At 40.4% G+C, this 24499-nt stretch overlaps 1 long non-coding RNA gene across 1 annotated transcript in view; it reads left to right on the top strand.

Annotated features, from left to right (window-relative positions):
• The window catches only part of LOC123379811, a 42030-nt gene extending 18274 nt beyond the window's left edge, over window positions 1-23756 (top strand). Inside the window, exons 2-3 of the long non-coding RNA XR_006584679.1 lie at window positions 9902-9980; window positions 22502-23756. This is a non-coding gene — a long non-coding RNA (uncharacterized LOC123379811). The remainder of the gene's footprint in view (window positions 1-9901; window positions 9981-22501) is intronic.
• The last annotated feature ends 743 nt before the right edge of the window (window positions 23757-24499 follow it).

The raw sequence follows: 24499 nt of genomic DNA, 5'->3' as shown, positions 1-24499 counted from the left end.
CTTCAAGGTTTACCTATGTTGTAGCTTATGTCAGAATTTCCTTCCTTTTTAGGACTGATTAATATTCTATTGTATGTAGAGACCACATTTTGCTTATCCAGTCATCTGTTGATGGGCAGTTAGGTTGCTTTCACCTTTTGGCTATTGTGAATAATGCTGCTGTGCGTACGGGTGTGCAGATATCTGTTCACATCCCTGCTTTCAAGTCAGAAGTGAAGTTTTTGGACGGTACGATTACATGGTAATTCGTATGTCTGGTATTTCACCACAAGCATCTTTGCTACAGATCTTTTGTGCAAGCATTGTTGCCACAAACATTTTTGCCACATAGCTAATTGGCTGTAAGACAATTTTTGCCATAAAAGATAAAAATGTAACTTATTGACAGTTTGGTTTCATTTGTCCATTGATGCAGTATTCCCATTTTTATGTTGTGTAAATCTTAACCTCATAATGGTCTGCACAGAGTGACATAGAGTTTTGAGCCCACATTGCCTGTAGAACTTGGGAACATGTATCAACAAACATGTGACAATATGCCAAGAAGAAAGAACAACGTAGAAGGCTTTTGCAGTGCAATGCAAATCAGTTACAAATGTGCACCCCAGTATTTGGAGGTAGATATCTCTCTTAATGAAAGAAGAATTTTTAGTGGAGAAGGAAAAACTGTGATGCCAAATGAGATGAATAAACAAAGTAACAAACAAAATTGTGTAATACTGTGAACAAAAGACCTTGAAGACAGGAGCTTAGGTGCAATCAGCAGAATCAAATCCATTATTTGCACAGTATTGCCATGAATCCATGCTATACATTTTGCATGTATTCAAATATTTTGTAATCTTTAAAATTTTTTATTTCATTTTCATGTTTTATTATGTCCTTTTATTTTTCATGATTTTATCTTTTATGGCAAAATCACCATAGGCCCAATTAGTTAGGTGGTGAAAATATTTCTGTTGAAAATATTCGTGGTGGAAGTGCTTATAGCAAAAAATGCTTGAGGAAAAGATGTTTATGGCAAAACTACTCAGAATCTGTAATTCTATGTTTAATTTTTGGGGGCGACTCCATACTATTTTCCACAGTGCCTGTATCAGTTTACATTCCCACCAGTTTTTCCACATCACCAACATGGTGCTATTTTCAGTTATTTTTTCTTAAGAACTTTTTATTTGAATTTGGTCATTTAATAGCAGCATCTATCTTCATTAGCAAATCTTGCTAAATAGCACTTCATGAGAGCATATGAGGAAAACTCAGGACACTGGATTTCATTCTTGGCTCTACAGTTGAGAGTTGGGTTACTTTGAGCAGGCCACTTAATGTTTTTCTTAATTGTAAAACAGGAATAATAATATTGGGAAGGTTAAGTGAGTTTTTAAGTTTTAAGTTAGCATAAAGACAGGTGCCAAGCTTATTATTATTGTTATCGTTCTTAGTACTGTATTTCCTGAAACACCCTACCGAAGAGTGCTTTTAGTTTTTCTTTTTTCTTTTTTATAGGTGGTAAAAAGATAAAAACATAGCCTTGGGGTGTCTGGGTTGCTCAGTCAGCTAAGAGTCTGACTTCAGCTCAGGTCATGGTCTCGTGGTCCATGAATTCGAGTCCTGTGTCAGGCTCTGTGCTGACAGCTCAGAGACTGGAGCCTGCTTCGGATTCTGTCTCTCTCTCAAAAATAAATAAACATTAAAAAACAAACATTGCCTCTAATAACAGTCCTTACTCCTTTTTTTCCTTTTCTCACCCAGTATTTAATAATCTGCATATCTTAAATGGTTTTCATTTTTGATACTTTTATTAATAAATAATAAATGACGGGGTGTCTGGGTGGCTCAGTCGGTTAAGTGTCCAACTTCGTCTCAGGTCATGATCTCACAGTCCGTGAGTTCAAGCCCCATGTCGGGCTCTGTGCTGACAGCTCAGAGCCTGGAGCCTGCTTCGGATTCTTGTCTCCCTCTCTCTCTGACCCTCCCCCGTTCATGCTCTGTCTCTCTCTGTCTCAAAAATAAATAAACATTAGGGGCGCCTGGGTGGCTCAGTCGGTTAAGCGTCGGACTTCAGCTCAGGTCACGATCTTGCGGTCCGTGAGTTCGAGCCCCGCTTCGGGCTCTGGGCTGATGGCTCAGAGCCTGGAGCCTGCTTCCGATTCTGTGTCTCCCTCTCTCTCTGCCCCTCCCCTGTTCATGCTCTGTCTCTCTCTGTCTCAAAAATAAATAAAACGTTAAAAAAAATTTAAAAAAATAAACATTAAAAAAATTAAAAAAAATAATAAATGACAACCTGCAAATTTATAAATTTCTGAATACCTTTTACCAAACTACCTTATTATATTTTTTCCAAGTTTTTATTGAAATTCATGTTAGTTAACATATAGTGTGCCATTGGTTTCAGGAGAAGAATTTAGTAATTCATCAGTTATATATAACACCCAGTGCTCATCACAGGTGCCCTCCTTAATGCCCACCACCCATTTAACCCATCCCCCTACCCATCTCCTTTCCAGCAACCCTTAGTTTTTTTTCTCTATAGTTAAGTCTGTTATGGTTTGTCTCCCTCTCTGTTTTTATCTTATTTTATTTTTCCTTCCCTTCTGCTATGTTCATCTATTTTGTTTCTTAAATTCCACAAATGAGTGAAATCATATGGTATTTGTCTTTCTCTGACTATTTTACTTAGCATAACACACTCTACTTCCATCCATGTTGTTGCAAATGGCAAGATTTCATTCTTTTTGATGGTTCAGTAATATTCCATTGTATCTGTATACCACTTCTTCTTTATCCATTCATTAGTCAATGGACATTTGTGCTCTTTCCATAATTTGGCTATTGTTCATAATGTTATAAACATCAGAGTGCATGTGCCCCTTTGAATCAGTATTTTTGTATCCTTTGGATAAATACCTAGTAGTGCAATTGCTGGGTTGTAGGGTAGTTTTATTTTTAACTCTTCGAGAAATGTCATACTGTTTTCCAGAGTGGTTGCAAGAGGGTTCCCCTTTCTCTGCATATTTATCAACATCTGTTATTTCCTGAGTTGTTAATTTTAGCCACTCTGACAGGTGTGAGGTGGTATTTCATTGGGTTTTGATTTGTATTTCCCTGATGATGAGTGGTATTGAACATCTTTTCATGTGTCAGTTAGCCATCTGGATGTCTTCTTTGGAAAAGTGTCTATTCATGTCTTCTGCCATTTCTTCACTTGATTCTTTCTTTTTTGGGTGTTGAGTTTGGTAAGTTCTTTACAGATTTTGGATACTAGCCCTTTATCCAATATGTCATTTGCAAATATCTTGTCCCATTCCATCAGTTGCTTTTTAGTTTTGTTGATTGTTTCCTTTACTGTGCAAAGCTTTTTATCTTGATTAAGTCCTAATAATTCATTTTTGCTTTTGTTTTCCTGACTTGGGATATGTGTCTAGTAAGAAGTTGCTGTGGCTGAGGTCAAAGAGGTTGCTTCCTGTGTTGATTCTGATGGTTCAGTTCTATCTCACATTTAGGTTTTTCGTTCATTTTCAATTTATTTTTGTGGATGGTGTAAGAAAGTGGTCCAGGTTCATTCTTCTGCATGTCACTGTCCAGCTTTCCCAACACCATTTGTTGAAGAGATTGTTGTTTTTTTTTTTTTTTTTTCCATTGGATATTCTTTCCTGCTTTGACAAAGATTTGTTGGCCATAAAGTTGTGGGTCTATTTCTAGGTTTCCTTTTCTGTTCCATTGATCTATGTGTCTGTTTTCATGTGAGTACTATACTGTTTTGATGATTACAACTTTGTAATATGGCTTACATCCAGAATCCATAATTGTGTGCTTCCCACTTTTCTTTTCTTTTTCAACATTACTTTGGCTCTTCAGGGTCTTTTCTGGTTCTGTACAGATTTTAGAATTGTTTGCTCTAGCTCTGTGAAAAATGCTGGTGTTATTTTGGTGTATATCGCTTTGGGTAGTATAGACATTTTAACAATATTTTCTCTTCTAATTCATGAGCATGGAGTGTTTTTCCATTTCTGTGTCTTATCTTCAGTTTCTTTTGTAAGTGTTCTAGAGTTTTCAGAGTACAGATCTTTTGCCTCTTTGGTTAGATTTATTCTTCGGTATCCAAGTGATTTTATTTTTAACCTTAAAACATTCCCAGGGGTTATATCTGGTTACTCTGTCATTGTACAAATGAAGACACTGACCTTCAGATAGGACAGCATTGTGCCTGTGGGGATGGAGCCAGACAAGGTTCTCCCCGGGCTGGGCGGAACCCTCTGTCTCTCCAGTCTCAGTGTGGCCATTTTCCAAAGAAGTAACTATAGCTTATTGATCTTATTAAGTTTTATTTTGGGTTTATCAAGAGTAATTGTCAGAGCAATCTTTCACCTGGGCTACCTTTGCAGGATGTCCTATTTTATTCAGCTAATTACTTTTTGGAGAATTTTTGATAATACCATAAAATCATGTGATCTGAAAACATTGACCAGTGTCAGAATCTACCCCAAGAATCCAACAATTTTATTTCTCATAGCTACTCGGTATCTTTGTGTTCCATTTATAATGTATCCACCTACATATCTTGTTCATAATAACATTAGGGGCAACTTAAATGTGTTTTAAATTCCCAGCTCTTGATATAAGATGAAAGCAAGCCCTGAAGAAGCCAACATGAGTAAAAGAGTCACTGCCACAAGCCCACAGGCAGCTGTTCAGAATGTGTGTGTGTTGTGAGGAGCAGGGACGTGCTCTTTGGAAGTTTGGAAGAGTTCTTTTATCACATTTTCTTGGGGCTAAAATCTGAGCATTCATTGTTCTTGATGTGCTGGGGACTTTAGTCCTCTCTCTCTCTCTGTCTCACTCTCTGTTTCCCCTGAAGTTTATCACAAATATCCCTAACCTAATTTCCCAGAAGGAAGTTTTTTTTTTTTTTTTTTTTTGTTTTTTGGTGGGGAGGCAGGGTCTGTAACTCAGGGAAATGTGATAGCAGTCAAAAGTCTCACAAGCTCCATTTCTATTTGGTCTCAGTAGAAGATGAGAGACATTCTGAGTACGACTGGCACCCATGTTCTCTCCTCTGAAGCTCTCCTCTCCTCTTTGCCTTAATTTGTGCGCACAGGAGCATGTCGTAGTAATGAAGTCAATTGACAATGAAGGCCTTATCACAAGAGGAGGAGGCTTCTTCACTCTTTACATGGCCATCCATCTTACAAACGCAGGCTGTTCCTCACTGGGGGGAAGTGAGAGCAGAGAGCATCAGGGCAAGTCAATCACATCCAGAGGGAAAAGGAACCCCAAAAGGACTGGTTTGTTGGATCAGGACAATACAACCTTAAGGGTAAAACATGTTCTAGGCATACTTGTTGGTTCTTTTTGTGTATTTCTATCCTTTGTGTATTTCTATCCTTTTATTCCAAGCCTTTCCCAGTGATCTGTTCTTTCTGTAAGTTTCCTTTGGGGGGGAAAAAAAAGGAAAAATTTACATTTATATATATTTCTGTCCACTGACAAAATAAATGGAAAAGCATCTGGGCATCTTTAACCTACATTGGTGAAAATTTTTACTTACTATTGTAAGAATGAATTTTGGCCCACTTATTCACAACATATATTGTGTTATTAACTTATTTTATTTAGTTTGCCATCAACCTTCTTTCTCCTGGTGGCTATGAATGATAAGCAGTGATGTAGATGCCATTCTAAATAATCTGATCTTTATTCTCACTGGGGACTCTAGGGAGGTGACTATGAGCCATGGTTATAAAATCCAATTTTTCTTCTATCCCAAAGGAAAAGCAATTGGTGAGTGATCTCCTCAGCTGAAGACAGGAGAGACTTGATAAAATATTTCATTAGTACTTTAAGAAACTGCTGTGAGAATGGGGCTGCCAGATTTTTACTGATAAAAATGGAAAAACACTGAAATAAAGTCAGGGTAACTGGGCACTGTTCCTACTTAACTAGCTGAGTGACCTTGGGGAGTCATTCAAACTTTCTCGTTTTCATTTGTAAAATCAGGCTAAGAATATCTCCTCCACCAATTTCTTATCACTTCTTTTTTAAAACAATCAGAAGAAAAAATGACATGAAAAGAATTTGAAAAGTAATGATAAAGTATCCTGCTCATGTAAAATAGCATAATAACATTACTGAGAGGAAAACAGTGAATTTACTTTTACTGTTCCCAATGCTAAGTAGGTTTAAGTGGCAGATTTATGCTGCTTATTAGAGTTTTATTTTGGGAAATATTCATTTTTTTAATAATGCCTGGGAAAGACTGAATGAGATCTGTTCCAGGACTGAATGTGTTTGTACGTGGAAAAAGATTCATTAACCAAGGAGGCTTTTCTACTTCCAAAATCAGTGAAAATGCTTCTTTGTAGAAGTTTTTTTGTGGAAATATAATAGGTCAAGATTTCTTTATATTCCTTTAAAAATGTCACTTTTTAACCAAACCTATTAAAACAGCAAGAAATCAGAGACAAAAGTTGTCCATAGAAACCTGGTCAACATTGTTCTGTGTCCAAGTTATTTTCTAGTCAGTACTCATTTCCATTTAAAATGTTTACATTCTATAGTAATAGCACAGATAGAGCTTTTTAGTCTTTATTCTTTCTTAATGTTACATCGTACTTTTTCCCCGCATTATTAATCTTTTATTATTTAAAACATTTTTTCTCTTCTGTTCATCAAGGTAACCAACTGGTACTGGTGAGCAGACTGGTACATGTCTTCTCCATCATGAACCTCTTTGAAATCAGCAGATACGGGTGTAACTCACGCTTTTAAAATAGGTTTATGAGATTCCATAATAATGAATTTATTCTATTTCTCTACTGTTGGTGTTTCATGTTTCTCCAAGGGTTTTTTTTTCCTTCTATAACAATGCTGCAATAAAGATCCTTGCATTCGTTAGACATCTATCTATTGAGCATCTACCATGTGTCAGGTACTCTTCTGGTTCTTGGGAAACACTTAGGGACAAAACAAATTCCCAGTCCTTATGGAGCTTATGCTAATGCTAAGGGACACCAGGGTGCCTGGGTGGCTCAAAGGATCCGGCTCTTGATTTTGGCTCAAGTGATGATCTCAGCATTCAAGAGATTGAACTCTGCTTTGGGCTCTGTGCTATCAGCACAGAGCCTGCTTGGGATTCTCTCTCTCTCCTCTCTCTCTGCCCCTCTTGTACTCGCACTGTCTCTCTCTCCAATATATATGTATAAATAAATATATATATCTCCTATATATATATTTATATATATAAACATATATTTATATATATAAACAATATATATATTTATATATATAAACAATAAGCACAATAAAATTGGATTATAGGGTGTGCTAGAAAGTGATAAGTGTTACACAAAAAAGAAAAAGTGGAATAGTGAGATGGAATTTGGGAGTATCTGGGGTTGAGGTGAATTGAGTTGCAATTTTAATCTGAGTAGTTAAGACAGCCCTCATTGGTTAGGAGGAATTTGACCAGAATTTTAAAAAAAAAAATTTTTTTTTTCAATATTTATTTATTTATTTTTGGGACAGAGAGAGACAGAGCATGAACGGGGGAGGGGCAGAGAGAGAGGGAGACAGAATCGGAAACACGCTCCAGGCTCTGAGCCATCAGCCCAGAGCCCGACGCGGGGCTCGAACTCACGGACCGCGAGATTGTGACCTTTGACCAGAATTTTGAGAAGATGAGGGAAATAGGGGACGAAAAGAATTGTGGGCTGAGGGAGCAGACCACTACAAAAGCTCTTAGGTGACAGTGTGCCTGGTGTATTTGGGGGCAGCCAGGAAGCCAATGTGTCTGGAATGAACTGCATGGTAAATATGTTCAGAGAAGTAATAGGAGAACTGGATTGCATAGGGCTTTATAGGCCGCTGTAGAGTCTATAGCTATTTTGAATAAAACAGGAAGTCATTTCTGGGTTTTGAGTCGAAGAATAATATGGTGTTTTCATTCAACATTGTTTTTAAGAACTAATTATATAAAACTTTTTATATAAAGTTTTTTTTTATATAAAACTATGTTTTGGGGCGCCTGGGTGGCGCAGTCGGTTAAGCGTCCGACTTCAGCCAGGTCACGATCTCGCGGTCCGTGAGTTCGAGCCCCGCGTCAGGCTCTGGGCTGATGGCTCGGAGCCTGGAGCCTGCTTCCGATTCTGTGTCTCCCTCTCTCTCTGCCCCTCCCCCGTTCATGCTGTGTATCTCTCTGTCCCCAAAATAAAAAACGTTGAAAAAAAAAATTAAAAAAAAAACACAAACTATGTTTTTTAACATAGTTACTGTAATATATTTCATCATATGATATATCATATTTGACTCATCCATCACCCTGTTGATGGAAATTTAGGTTGTTTACAATTTTTGGCCTCTAGAAATCTTGCTGTACTCAAAATAATGTACCTGTCTTATACAAATGAGGGAATTCTCTAGGATCTATTCTCAAGTGCAAATCCTGTGTCATTTGTGTCTGTCTTACAAATTACTTCTTTAAACAAATTTTTATTAAGATATTTCCTAATAGATTTTTCCTAATAGACTTAGTTTTATTTTCTGTATTCCTGTATTCAATTTCTTCAGAATTTATTTTTGGTTGAGGTATAAGGTAGGGATCCAGCTTCAATTTCTTTTTTATGGAGAACTGCTTGCCCAATATAATTTCTGAATAGCGAGTGTGTGTGTGTGTGTGTGTGTGTGTGTGTGTGTGTATGTGTGCACATGCGCGCGTGTGTGTATAAATATAGCAGGCAGAATGATGATCCTCCAAAGAGACCTATACCCTAATCTCTGAAACCTGTGAATGTTATCATACATAGCAAAAGGGACTTTGCAGACATGATTAAATAAGGGTCTTCCTGTGGGAAATTATTCTGGGTTATTCAGGTGGGCCCAATGTCCTCACAAGAGTTTTCAGAGAAGGGAGGCAAGAAATCAGAGTCAGAAAAGATGTGATGACAGGAGCAGAGGAACTTTTGAACACTAAATTTTTTTTAACACTAATTTTTCCTTGTTATAAATGAATAGAAACTCTGCGCCTTACGGATGACCTGTTCTATGGGTTGTAAACACTTTTTCTCTGTTTCTCTCTCCCCTTTTAATACTATTTTTGGTGTTTTCTACCTCCCTAGACAAGTATTTTAATTCTTGTATAATGAAATGCCTCTTTTCCTTAATGATTTCTTGGATTCTTCTCTTGTTTTTGTTTTGACAAAGTAGAGAGACTCATTTGCCTTAAAGATCATTTTTAATTTTTTTTAAAGTAATGGCAACATTGTTATTACAGTCTTTTACAGCGTAGTGTTAATATGAAGAGAAAAGCTTCTGTCATTATTTTCATTCGCTCAAAGTCCTATTCAGGTCTTGTTGTTGTGGGAGAACATATCTGATGTTGAATTAAAATGACCATTCCCACCAGCATCTCAGATCAATGTTAAAGTGCCCTAGGAAACAGACTGCGGGTATTTTTCTTTATTTTCAGATGGAATCGTCTTTTTATTGGCTTTACTGGTCAAACTAGTCAGACGCTAGTTAGACTAGCTAGAAACACACAACAATTTGAATGGTTCAGTGTAACAATTTGTAGAAGGTTTTTGCTGGACCAACTTTGGTTGCTTTGCTTTGTCCTAACTAGTCAAATCAGTTAAGGCAGTGATTTTGGCCTGCTTTGGGTATAATTTGGTGTTACTCTATCCGTTGAGATACTTGGTTGTGAAGTGTGGAAGAATCTGAATAACTCTTAAGACTCTGTTTTGGGATCAGGGGTTCTACCACATAAGAAAGTGATAAAAAACACTTTAAATGATAACTGATCATTGATCACTCATCATGCACCAGTTGTGTTTGAAGCACTTTGCATGAAGCAACCCATTAAGTCCTGCAACAGCTTCCAGACACTACTATTACTCTCACTTTGCAGGTGACAAGCCTGAAGCACAGAGAGGTTAAGTCAATGTCCCCAAGATCACACAGCTATATCGTGCGAGAGGCATTTGCAGGTAGGAAGTCTGGCTCTAAGCTTTGTGCTCTTAACCATTACCCTACCCTTGGTTAATTTATTTTCCTGTCACCTTGACGACTCTACTGGATCTGTTTCAATTTCTTTACTATTAGAAAGAGAAAGGTTTAGGTCAGCATTTTTCAGGCAGTTTCTCTGTTCAGCCATAGAAAGTAATTTGAAGTTCTTTCTGTGGTAATAGATGTGAGAATTGGGGTGGGTTTTGGCTTGCATAAGCTATGTGTGTAATTAAGGAATCTTTCAGACATAAGGGTTGTACAAGTAAGTAGAAGTCGGGTTGCCACTGCCAGTGCTTTGATAAAAAGGTAATTAATTCCATTATGACTAATTTTGCTGCTTTTATTTGGCTAAAGGAATGAGAGATACTAAAATCATTCCTAATTGATTTTGTTTCTGGTCAAGAGCTAACAGTGATAATGATTTGAGCCATTATCAGAGACCACTTTTTAATATTCTAGATTTAAAGGTGTATCTCCAAGCTTTGTATTTCTAATACACAGTGCTGGGGGGGTCCATTCGAACTCTTTAAAATAATACAGTGGTGTAGCCTCTAAGCGCTATAAATAACTTTTTTTGGTCCTTGGTTCTGCAGATCTCTTTCTTTTTTTAAAGATATGGTTGGATCAGGCAACATGCTCCTGAAGCTCCTGTGGCAGTTGACTCGTCACAACCAGGGACAGTTCTAGTTTTTTTGTTTTTAAATTTTTAACACGTTTATTTATTATTGAGAGACAGAGCATGCACAGGGGAGGGGCAGAGAGAGGGAAATACACAGAATCTGACGCAGGCTCCAAGTTCTGAGCAGTCAGCACAGAGCCCGACGCGGGGCTCGAACTCACAGACCGCGAGATCATGACCTGAGCCGAAGTCGGACGTTCAACCAACTGAGCCACCCAGGCGCCTCTAGTTTTTTACTGAGGCATAATTGACATGTAAAAAGCTGTATATACTTACTGTATACAACTTGGTGGGTTTGGAGAGAAGTATGCACCCTGGAATCATCACCAGCAACAAGGCCATACAAATAATCATCACCACCTCAAGTTTCCTCATACCCTCTTTATTCCTTTTTTTTTTTTTTTTTTTGGTAAGAAAAATTAACATCAGATCTAAGTGGTAACTGTATTGTTAGCTATAGGCACCATGCTGCCTCGTAGGTCTTCAAAACGTACTCATCTTAGATAATTGGAACTTTGTGCCTTTGACCATCACCTTCCCATTCCTTCTCCCCTGTCCCCTGGCAGCCACCATCCTACTCTCTGAGTCTGGGAGTTTGGTTATTTTGGATTCCACTTAAAAGTGAGATCGTGCAGTAAATAAAGGTCTTCCTGTGTCTTTTGTAGACCAGCTCTAGTTCCTTCTCCTCCTATGCTTAGGCTATTTCTCTTAATTATGTTCATTATTATTTTTCTCTTTCACTTGAATTGTTTTTATTTTAAAATAATTTCAAGCGTATGGAGAAGCTGTAAGAATCCAGGAACCTTTTTCCTTGAACTTCAGAGCGAGTTGCTGACATGATGCTTCACCATCCTAAAATAGTTTGTATTTCCTATGGAATGGATATTTTTCTACACAACCATGGTATAATCCTCAAAATCAGGAGATTGACATTGTATATTACTCCCATCTAATTCTTCCCCCTTCAAAGTGTCATCAGTTGTCCTAATAGTGTCCTTCATAACGAAAAGGTGTAGGTCAAAATTATACATTGCATTTAATTGTTATGTTCCTCTAGTGTACTTTCACCTGAAATCCTCAGTGTATTTTGACCTTGACAGTTTTCAAGATTACAGTAGGTGGCTGTTGGGAATATCCATCATTTGGATTTTTTTGATGTTTCTTTATGAAAAAATTCATTTTGCGTGTTTTTGGCAGGAATATCACAGACACAATTCTGTGTTCTTTTTATTGCGTTCTGTCGGGTGTTACGTAATTTCCATTAGCTCCTTTACCTGTGATGTTACCTTTTAATCACTTCATTGAGGTGGTGTTTGTGAAGCTTATCCACAATAGAGAACAACTCTATCTTTCTTTGTAGTTAATATATATTTTGTGGTCAGGTACTTTGAGACTTTGTAAATATCCCCCTTTGTATTAAATTTCATCAACTAGTTTAATATCTACCGATGTTTAATTAATAGCTTGATTGATTATCACTATGACACACCCAGTAATGATTTTCCTTTTATTTTTTTTTCTGTTTATTAGTTGATATTATAAGAAAAACCTCTCCCTTCCCTCTATTTATTTATGTCAGTATAATCTTCTGAATTCCTATGTTATTTGATGGGTTACAATCTGTTAGTGTCATTATTTATTCTGATGCTCAAATTGATCCAGATCTGGTCAGTGGGACTCCTTCAGGCTGGCTTCTCTGTTATCTTAAAGTGTCTCTGTCATTTTTGAAGCCCTTTTTAACTTTTGGTACAGGATTTCAGGGTTGTTTTGTACTTTCCTTCCTCCATCTATGTCTCCAGGGTACCCTGCTTTCCTTTAGTGGAGAACAATATTTAGGAACCAAGATCTGGTACTAAATGTACTCCATGCTCTTGGGGTGTTTTGCTCTTGTACAGAGCTATTTGATATGTATTTGAATGTGTGTATCTGTGTGTGAGAACATACCCACATGAATTTACTTCTGTACCTAGCAATGTAATTGAAAACTAGGAGTTATATTAATACTTGCAATTCTAATATAACATTATGAAGTTTATTCCGGTTTTCTCTCTTTTCATTTTCGTAGTTCTCTTCTCCAGCAGTGAAAAATTTGGCTTCCGTTATCTTCATTATATATTTTTAAATTTGATCAGTCCCAGGTGACTGGGTGGCTCATTTGGTTGAGCATCTGACTCTTAATTTAAGCTCAGGTCATGATCCCAGGGTTATGGGATGGAGCCCCACTTCGGGCTCTGTGCTGATCATGGAACCTGCTTAAGATTATCTCTCTCTCTCTCTCTGCCCCTCTTCCCTGCTTGTACACAGTCTCTAAAAATAAATCTTTAAAAACAATTTTGATCAGTCCCTTATGTAATCATTGTTCCCTCCCATTCTTAGCTCTGCCTAAATATACTTCCTACCCCATTTAGGCTCTAAACCTCAGAGTGGGCCAGTGCTATGACCTTCTGGAGCATTCTTCCACTCTCTGCCATGTGCCATCATTACCCACCTCACTGCTGAGGCTCTGACACTCTGAATGGGGCTATGCTCACCTCTATTCCTCTCCACTCTGCATATCACACTTTGCTGTGCCCTGCCTCATTGTTTTTGGATTCAATTCTCCAGGATGGAAGGAAGATAGTTACATTCTTTTGATGTTTTATTTGTTCTCTATGATATAGGAGTTATTACCACCTTTTGTAGAGATAAGGACATACAGAGATTGTTAGCTCAAAGTCATGACTTTGGGAGCTCCAGCTAAACTTAGGTTATTCTGATACCAACTCCAGTGCTTTTCCTAGGATTCGCCATGATATCTAAAGGGGATTCTCTAGTTTTTATTAATGGTTCCCACCTAGCAGCTCAGCAGTAACACAAGTCTAGACATCTCTATTTGAAGGAGAGATATGTACCTCCAGGTGCCAGGCTTACCTCAGAGATCATCACCCTGATTGCCCTCTCTAAGTCTCAAGAAAATAGCTGGAGTGAAATTTAAAACATTCAACAGTGGGTCATGTGCAAGGGCTGACCAATAAGAATGGACACTGGTTATTGTGCTAGAGCAAGAATCCTCTAACATTCCCCCAGCCCTGCCCAGCCTCCCCTCTCCCCGCCCCCTTCCCCCACCTCCCACCATGAGCCAGTTTTTATTCCTTTGGAGGTTCAGGAGGTTGCTGGTGGGGGGGCTGGAGCTTACAGGGTAGTAGTGGCAAAACTTGCGGCCACTATTTACCGAACAGTATGGAATGATGTTAATATTTTAACCATCACTATGGCTTGCCCAGTGCTTACTGGATGGAAATCAGGACTGTAGTTGCTAAGGAAGACCTCATTCTTTTTTTTTTTTAATTTTATTTCTTTTTTTTTAATGTTTATTTCTGAGACAGAGAGACAGAGCATGAGTGGGGGATGGACAGAGAGAGAGAGAGGGAGACACAGAATCTGAAGCAGGCTCCAGGCTCTGAGCTGTCAGCACAGAGTCCGATGTGGGGCTTGAACTCACCGTAAGATCATGACCTGAGCCGAAGTCGGATACTCAACCGACTGAGCCACCCAGGCACCCCATGGAAGACCTCATTCTTAATCCTTTCACTTGGCAGAGTTTGGGAAAAGTAGGAAATAGACAAAGTCACCCAGGTATATTTGGTATAAATAAACAATAATATTAGGATGGGAACATTTGAGGTATTACTTCACATATTTTTCTGTTGTTCCTGGTTTCTTCTTATCTGGTCAGGAGACATCCATTGCCTTTGTTAGGAATGCTGTAGCAGAAACAAAGAAATCCCAGGTTCCGGTGTACCTGAGTCTAAGGTTTTCTTCTTCCTGAACTCAGATGAAGTTTTCCTGAATAAGAGAACAGTAAGAGTGAGAGAACAGGAGGGGAAGTGAAATGATATTAGACTGAGCTGTGTCATGAAAGTGAAACCCTCTGCTCTTTGTCATCCCAGCTTAATCTAAGGGCAGAGGACAGAAATTCAGATAGGATTGGGGGAACCGAGAGGGGAGGGGACTTGTGCTCCTTACTCAGAGGGACCCCCAGTTTCGCCTCATGCCTCAGTGATAGTGGAATGGTAAAACGATTCCCTTGCTCCTAAAAGATGCCCAGGAGAGGTGAAAAGCCTCAGACGGCCTCCTTGAACTGCCCATAGCTCCAGAGGGGACATGGGAATTATAAGTAGCCTTGCATTAGGGAACAAGGACAACTCAACAATGACCACCTGTAACACATGACAGGAACGACAGTGTCTTAGGGGATGCCAACACACAGAAATGATGACTCAGACACGGGGACTATCCCTTGCCTTATTGCAAGCGTTATAAACAATCCGATAGCTAAATGCCACCCAGGGAAAATGGGGATAATCTCTGAATTGCCCTCTCTCTACCTCTTGGGGAATGGGGATATTAGTAGAAATGAAGTTCAGTTATAGGAAAATACAGTTACTTTTCTTACACACCTGAATTGGTGGTCTGCTATTCCTCCCCTTTACACCCGGCACTAATCAGTAGAGATATACCAGGATTTCATACTTTTCTTTCCAGATGGCCCAAAGTAAACTGCCCAATGTGTGAAAGAGATCATTCTGACTCAGCAGTGTAACAGCTCAAAGACACTCAGTGCAGGCAGGAACTTTTGAACTCCACTATTTTGCAAGTGACAGTGACTTGGGGGAATATAATTATCCAGGACAGTTCTACCCACATATAGCATCTGTTTTTCAGTCAGCTCCTGCTGCTTGAACACACACCGGCAGCAGGCTTGACTGAGGCACAAAGGAGTCAAGTGGCTTGACCGGGCCACACAGAGAGGTGGCGGCTCGGTCCACCTTGGGATCTGGGACCATTATGGCATTCAATTATCTGCGGGAAACACTGGGTCTTCCTGCCTTATGAATGCAGCTGCAGTCTCTTGCTGAAAAATTCGCCTCCTTTCACATAGAAGGCGTAATTAAGAACACAGCTGCAAATTGGCTCTTCTCAACAATTTTCCCGGCTGTCCCATAAAATGTGAAAAATACGGGCCAGTACATTGATTAGACAGACTCTTAGGGCTGAATTGTGTGTAATCTATCCACTCCTGGCACTTTGAAATAAGTTTTTGCTCTTCCACTGGGATTTAAAGGAAGGAACAGAAAATAACAGTAGCTGGGGTGTTTCCTGGTTGGACTTTTCACGGACACAGAGCGAGATGATCTAATCTGCTCACATCCTCATGCGAATATGTAACACACACACGTGCACGCTTCTTGATGACGAGGCAGAATGTATATTTTTGGGCAAATATTGATCTAGTTATCTTCTCTCTGAATATTTTCAGCCAAGAAACTTTGAAGCAATTAGTCAGTTATTTCTGCTCTGTTCCTCTCTGTGAGATGAAGGAAAGGAAGTCTAGGCAGGTAAACCGTGCTTCCCAAGGGTGTGTTCTATTTTAGCAGTGTTGTGTAGGACAGTGAACTCACTATGCACATTGGATCCAGACAAGCCCGCTTCCATGTCCATACCCACTAGAAGGCTCTGAAGTCCTAGGCAATTAATTGAACTTCTAGGAACCTCAGTTTTTCCATCTGTGAAGTTGCAGCGATTGTGTTTATCTGAATGAATTGTCATGAACGTCGAATATAGTGGCAAATTTAAGCTATCTGGTGCACTTCCAGGCCTAGAATATGCACTCAATAAATCGCATGATGATCGAAACCTTTATTGAAATATAGACACAAGAAACCAAAAACAAGCCTCTTAAAGGGCAACGGGGTAATCTAGCTTTGTTTTCATTGACTCACCACGACATTTATACAAAATAGTTTGAATTGGAATGGGGCCAATAAACTAAGAAAACCTATGGAGAGTATTACTTTAGTGTAAGTGCCCTGAGCCATCTGTATTTAGGGGAAAAACTCCCAATAATGAAACCCTGTATAACCTAACTCTAAAAGAAACAGAGAAAAAAATGGTACTGTTGTACTAGGTTTTAAGGTAAGCCACCTACGGGGGACGAGGTACAGAGCAGACACCATAAAGACACAGGGTACGTTTTCCTGCGTCTTTATTCACTTCACCCCAATTCTTTCCTGAGCTCAAGAGACTTCTTGGCAGTTTCACAGCAAGCTCCAACTGAATTTTCCCACTCAGATTTTCTAGTTAGCTGTAGACGACGCACAACTGCCTTCCGTGCAGATTCACCCTGATAAATGACTGGACCTCCGCGGAATCCATGGCCCCAGATTGCAGGATGAAACAATTGTCAGTGTGGGGGTGCTTGGTCTCTACAAGGCCCCCAAAGGAGAAGAAAAGTGACAAATGTATAACAGCAACTTGCAATGGAAGGGGCCTTCCACTATTCCTCCTGGGCTGCTGCCCTACTTTTGCTCCTTGGGAAGATCCAGCAGGAGCGGAAAGCAGGGTTTGGCAGTTTCTACAGACACAGTTAATGCACCTGTATCTTCCTCTGCAGGTGTAAAGTTGGATTCTAAATCCACGGAGGACATCTCAGATCAGAAAGTAACGCATCCCATTAAGTGCTTTTGCAGCGTTGCTGTGCCCTTTCAACTACCCTGTGTGGTCCAGCCCACCACATTTAATCATAAAGAAATGAACTGAAGAAATAAAACAACGTGCACATAAATAACATTCTTTGTAGAACAAAGCAGATGTATAAATCTCTTTGCTGGTACTTATTTTAATGAAGGCGACTAAATTCATCTTAAATACTCATCTGTATATGGGAGAGAAGATCTTTTAAGATCTGAACCAGTGCAGATTTCCCTGTGGTAAGAAAAGGTGGTTGGATTTACCATGTCAGGGGAAGTGCTACTCCACCATTTCAGTCCCCACAAATGCCACTCAGAGCCACACTACTTACAGCAGAGACAGATGAGCACAGGACGCCTGGACGGCGGGGGTGGCATTGTTTAACCTTTGTTCTTCACATCCCTCAGGAGAGCAGACAACACCTCTATTTTCAATGTTTCTTCTGAATGATTTCCCGCCTAGTGGATTGACAGGTACTCTGATTATCTGCCTAAGGAAAATGAAGGGATAAACAGCTGAGAGATGAAGATTGACTTGAAAGGACTACGTCAAGGAGTGTATGTTACACTTGGATAAAGAAGAGTATAACAAGGGGACACGCAGAGAAATGTCAGATTAGCACCTAAATATACTTTGAAGAAAAACATAGCATTTTGCCAAACCGGTCTTTACTTGAATAGTAACGATTGCAGATTGTCACTGTCACAAGCCTAGAGATTTATTTGAGGGAGATAAATGCCTTTCACTTTTGACCATTTTGAACAGAGTTCTGTAACAGAGATCTTGAGACATCTTATTGAGTAAGCTGGGGGAGAGGCCAGGAATCCTTATTTTAGAACCTTCTCATGTCAGGTGAATCAGAAGGGAGGCGGTCAACAATAACAGAAGAGGTAGACGGTATGCTCACCTCTTGGCACTTCATCCCAAGCCCAGACTCCCTGTTCTGTTTGAGAAATCAGCACTGGTTTCCCCCAGTTCCGTGTCTGATGTTTCAGATGTTCTTCCCACCCTGTTGAATCTACTGAGACCAGACAGGTCTAGGGATGCCTGCTTTTGTGTGTCTGATTCTCTCCTGCTCTCCACTGTCTGCTCCACATCATCCATCTTCTTACCCCAAACCCAACTTAGAATGGTCTTTGGGGCAGATAGCATGTGACTCAATATCTTTACCTAATGACAGGCTTTCTCCCAGGCGGATATTTGACTGACGATGGGTAAACGGAGACAGAGAAGATGGAAACAGGAGATTATTTCCTACTCCACCTTCTAGTTCCAACGGATGCTTTATAATGGTGGAGCCTCACTTGTATTTTCCTTGAGTGGTGTTGAAGGTATTTTCTGATGTCGTATTAGGGTTTTTGAAAAGAAAAGGGGCTGAGAGCTGAGGAAAGGAGTGCTAGAGCCACGATGACCAAAAAGAACTGCCAAAGTAAGTGATCAATGGCCATGTAAAATCATTGCTCATCTGTTTTGTTTTAATCCCACAGAGTTCAATGATCTGGTGGGTTTCGAGAGAATTCTCTGTCAAAACCAGTTGTGTAAACGAGCGATGAAGCCTTCGGAAACATCGCTGCATTATCTCCTTCTCACTGAATTAGAAAATGCAGCCAAGAGCAAAGGCTATTTTATGACCTTTCAGCCGTGTGATCCCTGCCTTGCCCGCATATGTCAAGACCAATGCATGGTGGGGGAATTCACTTGTAGCCTGGACAAATGGGGTCATTAGGCCTTTATCTCTTTATCCTTGGCCGTGATTTGCACTGCTTTAATCCCCATGCTCACATTGTTGCCGAGGCAGGGCATAATTCTTGTCATTAAGAGGGTGCACAGTTGTACGTGTGTGTCTGTACACATTCTCTCAGCTCACGCTTCACCTCTTTTTTTGGAAAATGAAATACCCTGAGACCTTGATAACTGAATATGAAAAATGCTCTGGGTCAGCCTTGCTTCCAAATCTGCTCCCCAGCTGTGTTTATATCTGTCCTACTACTAGGGAGATGTCCCCTCTTTGTGAGGCTGGGAAAAGGCCCATCACCGTGGGGCTGAGAAGGAAGCACTGTGCTCACCAGCTGGTGCAGGCCCTTGATCTCGACCTTAATGAATACATTCAGCCCTTCCCTGGACCCTCTCACATTCCCCAGGCCCTGCCGGAGCTCATTTATGTTACTGTTTTTCACTGCAATTCTCTGCTCTCCCCATCCCTTCTACAGGGAACAGTGTACCATTGTCGTGTTTTTTTTTTTTTTTTTTTTTCCATGGGGAGGATTTGGAATCTCCAGATAATGCAAGTGATGAACAAGACACCTCAGAAGAACTTGATGTTATATTTAGCAGTCTGAGGGGAAGAATTTATTTTTTTAATTTATTTTAAAATTTATATCCAAGTTAGCATGTAGTGCAACAATGATTTCAGTAGATTCCTGAATGCCCCTTACCCATTTAGCCCATGCCCCCTCCCACACCCCCTCCAGCAACCCTCTGTTTGTTCTCCATTTTTAAGAATGTTTTATGTTTTGTCCCTCTCCCTGTTTTTATATTATTTTTGGAAGGGAAGATTTTTTTTAAAGGCCTCCATGGTTACCGTTGTCTTTTTTACTTGAGACAGCACAACAAACACACTCATTCTCTGCTGTTTTTGTGTCTGGAGGGAGTAATGGGTATCTGCTCCCTACTCCCCACCCCCCCAACCCCCCAGCTCAGGGCCCCCTGTCCTGAACCCAGCCATGTACCTTCTGCCTCAGGTGTGTGACACAACTCGCCTGCTGCTTTTGCTCAGAAAGAGCCTCCCTCTACCCCTCCCTCTGATTGCCATAGGTCCTTCTACCCAGTGTTACTGAGGTTGGGCCTCAGGGGTCCTTAAAGCTTGTCTTTGCTCTCCCCACCCGCAGACTGCTCCACCCCCCTGGCCAGACTCGCTTCCGGTCTCTCTGCTGGCCCCATCCTCGCACTGGCTAAATCCAGTTATGGCTGGGTGCAGGGACCGCTGTGTCCAGCCCGGCTGCATTCCAGAAAGGTCAGCAGAGATTCCCTGAGGGGGGACAATGCTGCACATTCTATCTAAGCTTACAGATGACAGCTTGACAACAAGCTCTCACCCCCACCTTTTAAGAGGCCGTCCCCATGCTCAGAACTGTGGGGCCCTGATGGCTTTTCAACCGGGAAGGAGACGTGAGCTAGACCGCTGCATCGGGTTTCCCCCAGGGTACCGAGCACTGAGGGAAGAGCCCCAGGTTTTAACGATCCCACAGTTTCCCCCTCACCCCAGCTCCTGCTCTTACAGAAGGGAATATTTGAGAAAGCCAACTGCAGCGGCTCTGATGGCTGGCCGGATCCCTGGCAGAGGCCTGCGCTGGCCAGAGCCAAGCATTGTGTGTGGCTTCAGGACTGGCCGACTGGTTTTACCGCGAGGTCCCGGCACCTTGCCGAGGCTCCAGCCGCTGGATGCGTGCGCACGGTCAGCAAAACCAAGCGCATTGCTCTCTGGAGTGTGGCCAAGGTCCACCGTGGCAGGCCAGGTCATGCCAGACTTGTGCTATCCAGCACGCAACTGATTTGTTCGGAAACACGTCTGATGTGTGGTAGTAGAAAATCACCTAAATGTCCTTAAGGCAACCAGGCAGCCTGCCGTGTGGGCTGTGCTCTGTAAGCCCACACAGGGTTGTCAGCAAATTCTTTCCTGAGCTGTCACCATTGAAAATTTATGCTGCACATTAGGTCTTCCCTTGTTTGTAATGCTGACTCTGGATGCAGGCACTTGATTTCTCCTCATTTTGCAGATGAGTTGGTTTGAAGACTGGAATTAAAACATGAGTGGCTTATCAGATAGCAGCAATGAATGTGGCAGGAAGCCTAGAACCCAGATTTCATTTTCATTTCCTCTTTCTTTTCCTTTCTCTTCCTCTCTGGTTTGCTTTTCAAATTGTTATTTGTATGGTTCACTGTGATCAAATTGGTCTCTAAAATATTTTTGCTGTAAGCAGGCAGATTCAGTTTGGAAGAAAGCATAAATATTAGCTATGCCAGTGCTGGCCAATAGAACTTTCTGTTGTGATGCAAATGTTCTATATCTGCCTTGTGCCAATCAGTAACCACTAGCCATATGTGGCTATTTATGGGGCATTTGAAATATGGCTAATAAGGCCAAAGAGCTGAATTTTTTATTTTATTTAATTTTAATTAATCTAAATTTAAATAGCCACTTGTGACTACTGACTATTGTATTAGACTGTAGATTTATAGACCAACCCATGCATTTTATAGATGGGAAATTGAGACCCAGTGAGGTCACTGGGACTTACCCAAAAGCACCTAGTTAGTAGTTGCCTCAAGTCCTCTAAAAGATTAGTTGATACCTTTTGATCAATAAAATAGAGATTTTTTGATATTTCAGCATCCTGGTTTACAATTCTTTGTATTTTAGAAAGTGAAAGAAATGGGGTAATATTAAAACGTATCCTGAGACAGGTTAACTATCCCTGTACAAAGGGGATCACAAAGGGAGAAAGTGGGCTGGGAAACGCTGGCCTGTAATTATTCCTCAAGAGGCCCTAGAGTGGCGCTGTTGTATAACTTCTGAGGCCTGCAGCATCCAAAATCAAAAACTCAAACCAAAGAAAAATCCACCTTGTTCTTTCCTATTCCTGCTCTGTCCACCCCTAACCGTTCATTCTTTTAAGTCCAGATCTTTGAATATTTTACTTCCCAGTAGAAAGAGAAATAATATTCTCTGTGTGCCTACAAAAATAGAATTCCATATATAGGGGAGAAAAGTCTGAAGTTTGGTTCTTATTTTTAAAATATGTTGAGAATACTGTGTGGACTAACTCCTAAAGGAAGTTTAAACATATTTATCAGTTTTTTTCAATAGGTAAGGATAAGGTGACATGAAGACATAATGCATCAACACCTTGAGGTCCTGTCCTTTAAGGACACCTTCTTACATGACAATCTCAGATCTCTTAAGTTGTGAGTCTTAGAAATTGTGCATGTCATATCTGGGAAAGGTGGGGCAGCACATGTTTGCAGGTTGTGGTAAAATAGGCCCATTTAGCAGACAATGTGCAGGGTTTCAGTTTAAGGTTTCTAAGGACCTGACTAAAGCACATAATAAAAATTTTCCATGTAAGCCTCCTAGTGCATTAGCATCTGAGGCACCCCCCCCCCCCATTCAGTACCTCCCATCCTATTAATGTTGTTCTCTCTCCTGGAGAGAACATTTCATGTAGACATTCAATAATGCTGTGTGCCTTGTAATTCTCTTAAAAGTTAATGAACGTGTTTGAATTAATTTTAATAAATGTTGATTAATTGCAGTTTGACTTGTGTTTTGAAGAACAAAGGCGTCCCACAGTATTTGGCAGGCTTTTCCTCGGTCGCTTTGAAGATGCTCACAGCAGGTGGCAGTGTGGCTTTGCAGATGCCACTGGAAAAGGCTGGTGCAGAACCAGAGGGATAATTCCCACCAGATCTTCAGAATTTTGGGCTCCACAGCAAGAGCTGCCTCCTCCCCACCAAATTAGAGCCTGGGCAGAGACCGAATGAAGGGCTCAAAGAAAATTCAGAAGAATCACTGACACTGATGTGAATTCAAAGGATGAGAATTACTTGAGTCTTGTGTAACTTTATTCAATTGAGTTTTGTATAGTTCTTGACAGGTTCAGAACCACATATGTGAATAACATGATCACTGCCTTCAAAAAATTTCACCTCATGGCTTGTGTGTGTGTGTGTGTGTGTATGTGTGTGTGTGTGCGCGCGTGTCTACTGCATGTAGACAAATACAGGTCTTTATATGTCTGTCTTGTGTATACTACATATAGAAACTACAACAGGCCAATAATTGCTGCCACAAGAGGAAAGATCTCTTGATACAGGTGCACAGAGAGGAAACATAACTAAATGCTTTTCTTTCTTCCCTTCCCTTCCCTTCCCTTTCCTTCCCTTTCCTTTCCTTTATGCTTTTCTTACTAGAGAATGAAGAGACAGGGATAAGTTACCTTCCAAGGTTACTGTCAGCTCTGACATTCCAGAAGTTTGTGAATCTTTTCAGATCCTTTGACACTTTCTATACTTTGAGAGTTTACAAAACAGACAATTGTCCTTCAAATAACACTGGGATGAGGGAAGTCATGGAGCTGGATTACTCTCAATGTCATATCTTATTTGGCCTTTGTTTGCTATTTAGCAGGACTCCTGTTCAAATGGCATGCGATGGTGACCAAAGCAATTAAGGAGATTGATTTGGCCTGCACAATTTCATTCTCTGCTTCCTGCGGTGAGGGATGGAGGGGCCCATCAGGGTCCAACAGAACTAAATTTGATTTTGCCCAAATTAGGACATCAATTTTTCAAGTTGGCTTGGTATTGTTATATTTAACTTAAACCTTATTTTTTTAAATAAACGTCCCAGAAAGATTTTCAAAATTATATTAAATTTACTTGTCCTTTATAAAGGTCTTTTTATCCCCTCTACATTAGTTGATAGCTTAAAAAGAAAAAAAAAATCCAGTGACTTTTCAAATTAATTTCACAGTGTTATTTTCTGAGCCTCTTTGTATATCCTGTAGTATGTCACATCAATCTGTTCATTAATTTTAGATTGCTTCATTTTATTACTATTGTTTCTATGTCCTTTGAAGGCATTAAAATGCCACAGAATAATAACTTAGAACAACAACTAAAAAAGCATGGCTAAAACAATTCTGATATTTTCTGGATATTGATTCCCTAATTGGATTAGAGTTTCCCTTTGACAGAATTCCAACAAGGTAAAGGGCCAGACGATGATTCACAACTGACTAGATTTTGTCCCAATGGCCATGAGTGACGCTCATTCATTCAACAAACCCTGATTAAGGGTCGGCAATGGGCCTCACTCTGTGGGCTGCCCGCCTTGCTCACATAGCTGCTTCTCTGATGTCAGTCGTAGGGTGATTAGGCAGGAAGGGCAGCATGAATTTTAGAGTCTGCACCCATCTGATTTCATGTCTGCTTCAGAGGAGCAGAGCCTCTGGGAATTCCTCAGGAGAGTTGAAATGGCAGGTGACCTGAGCAGGGATGCTGAGGCTTTCCTCTCTGTGTGCCTGGAAATCGTGTGTGGCTCTTAGGTGACAGGTCTGGACTTTATGGGAAGCTATTGGATCAGCCTCAGAGACTGTGTGGCTGCCCCATGAGCTCAGAGCATAGAAGTCAAAGCAGCTTTCTAGTGGGGATGTAGGCCTATGATGCCAGCAGATAGCTTCTGAAATTGTGGCAGATGGGCAAATATGGTTCGTGAGATTTTGAGAGATATTGGGAGCCTTGTAGATATTT

This window comes from Felis catus, chromosome C2 (genome assembly GCF_018350175.1).
Source record: "Felis catus isolate Fca126 chromosome C2, F.catus_Fca126_mat1.0, whole genome shotgun sequence".
In the NCBI taxonomy this organism is placed as follows: Eukaryota; Metazoa; Chordata; class Mammalia; order Carnivora; family Felidae; genus Felis; species Felis catus.
Note: the sequence above shows the minus strand (reverse complement) of the source record. Positions and strands in the feature narration are given on the sequence as shown.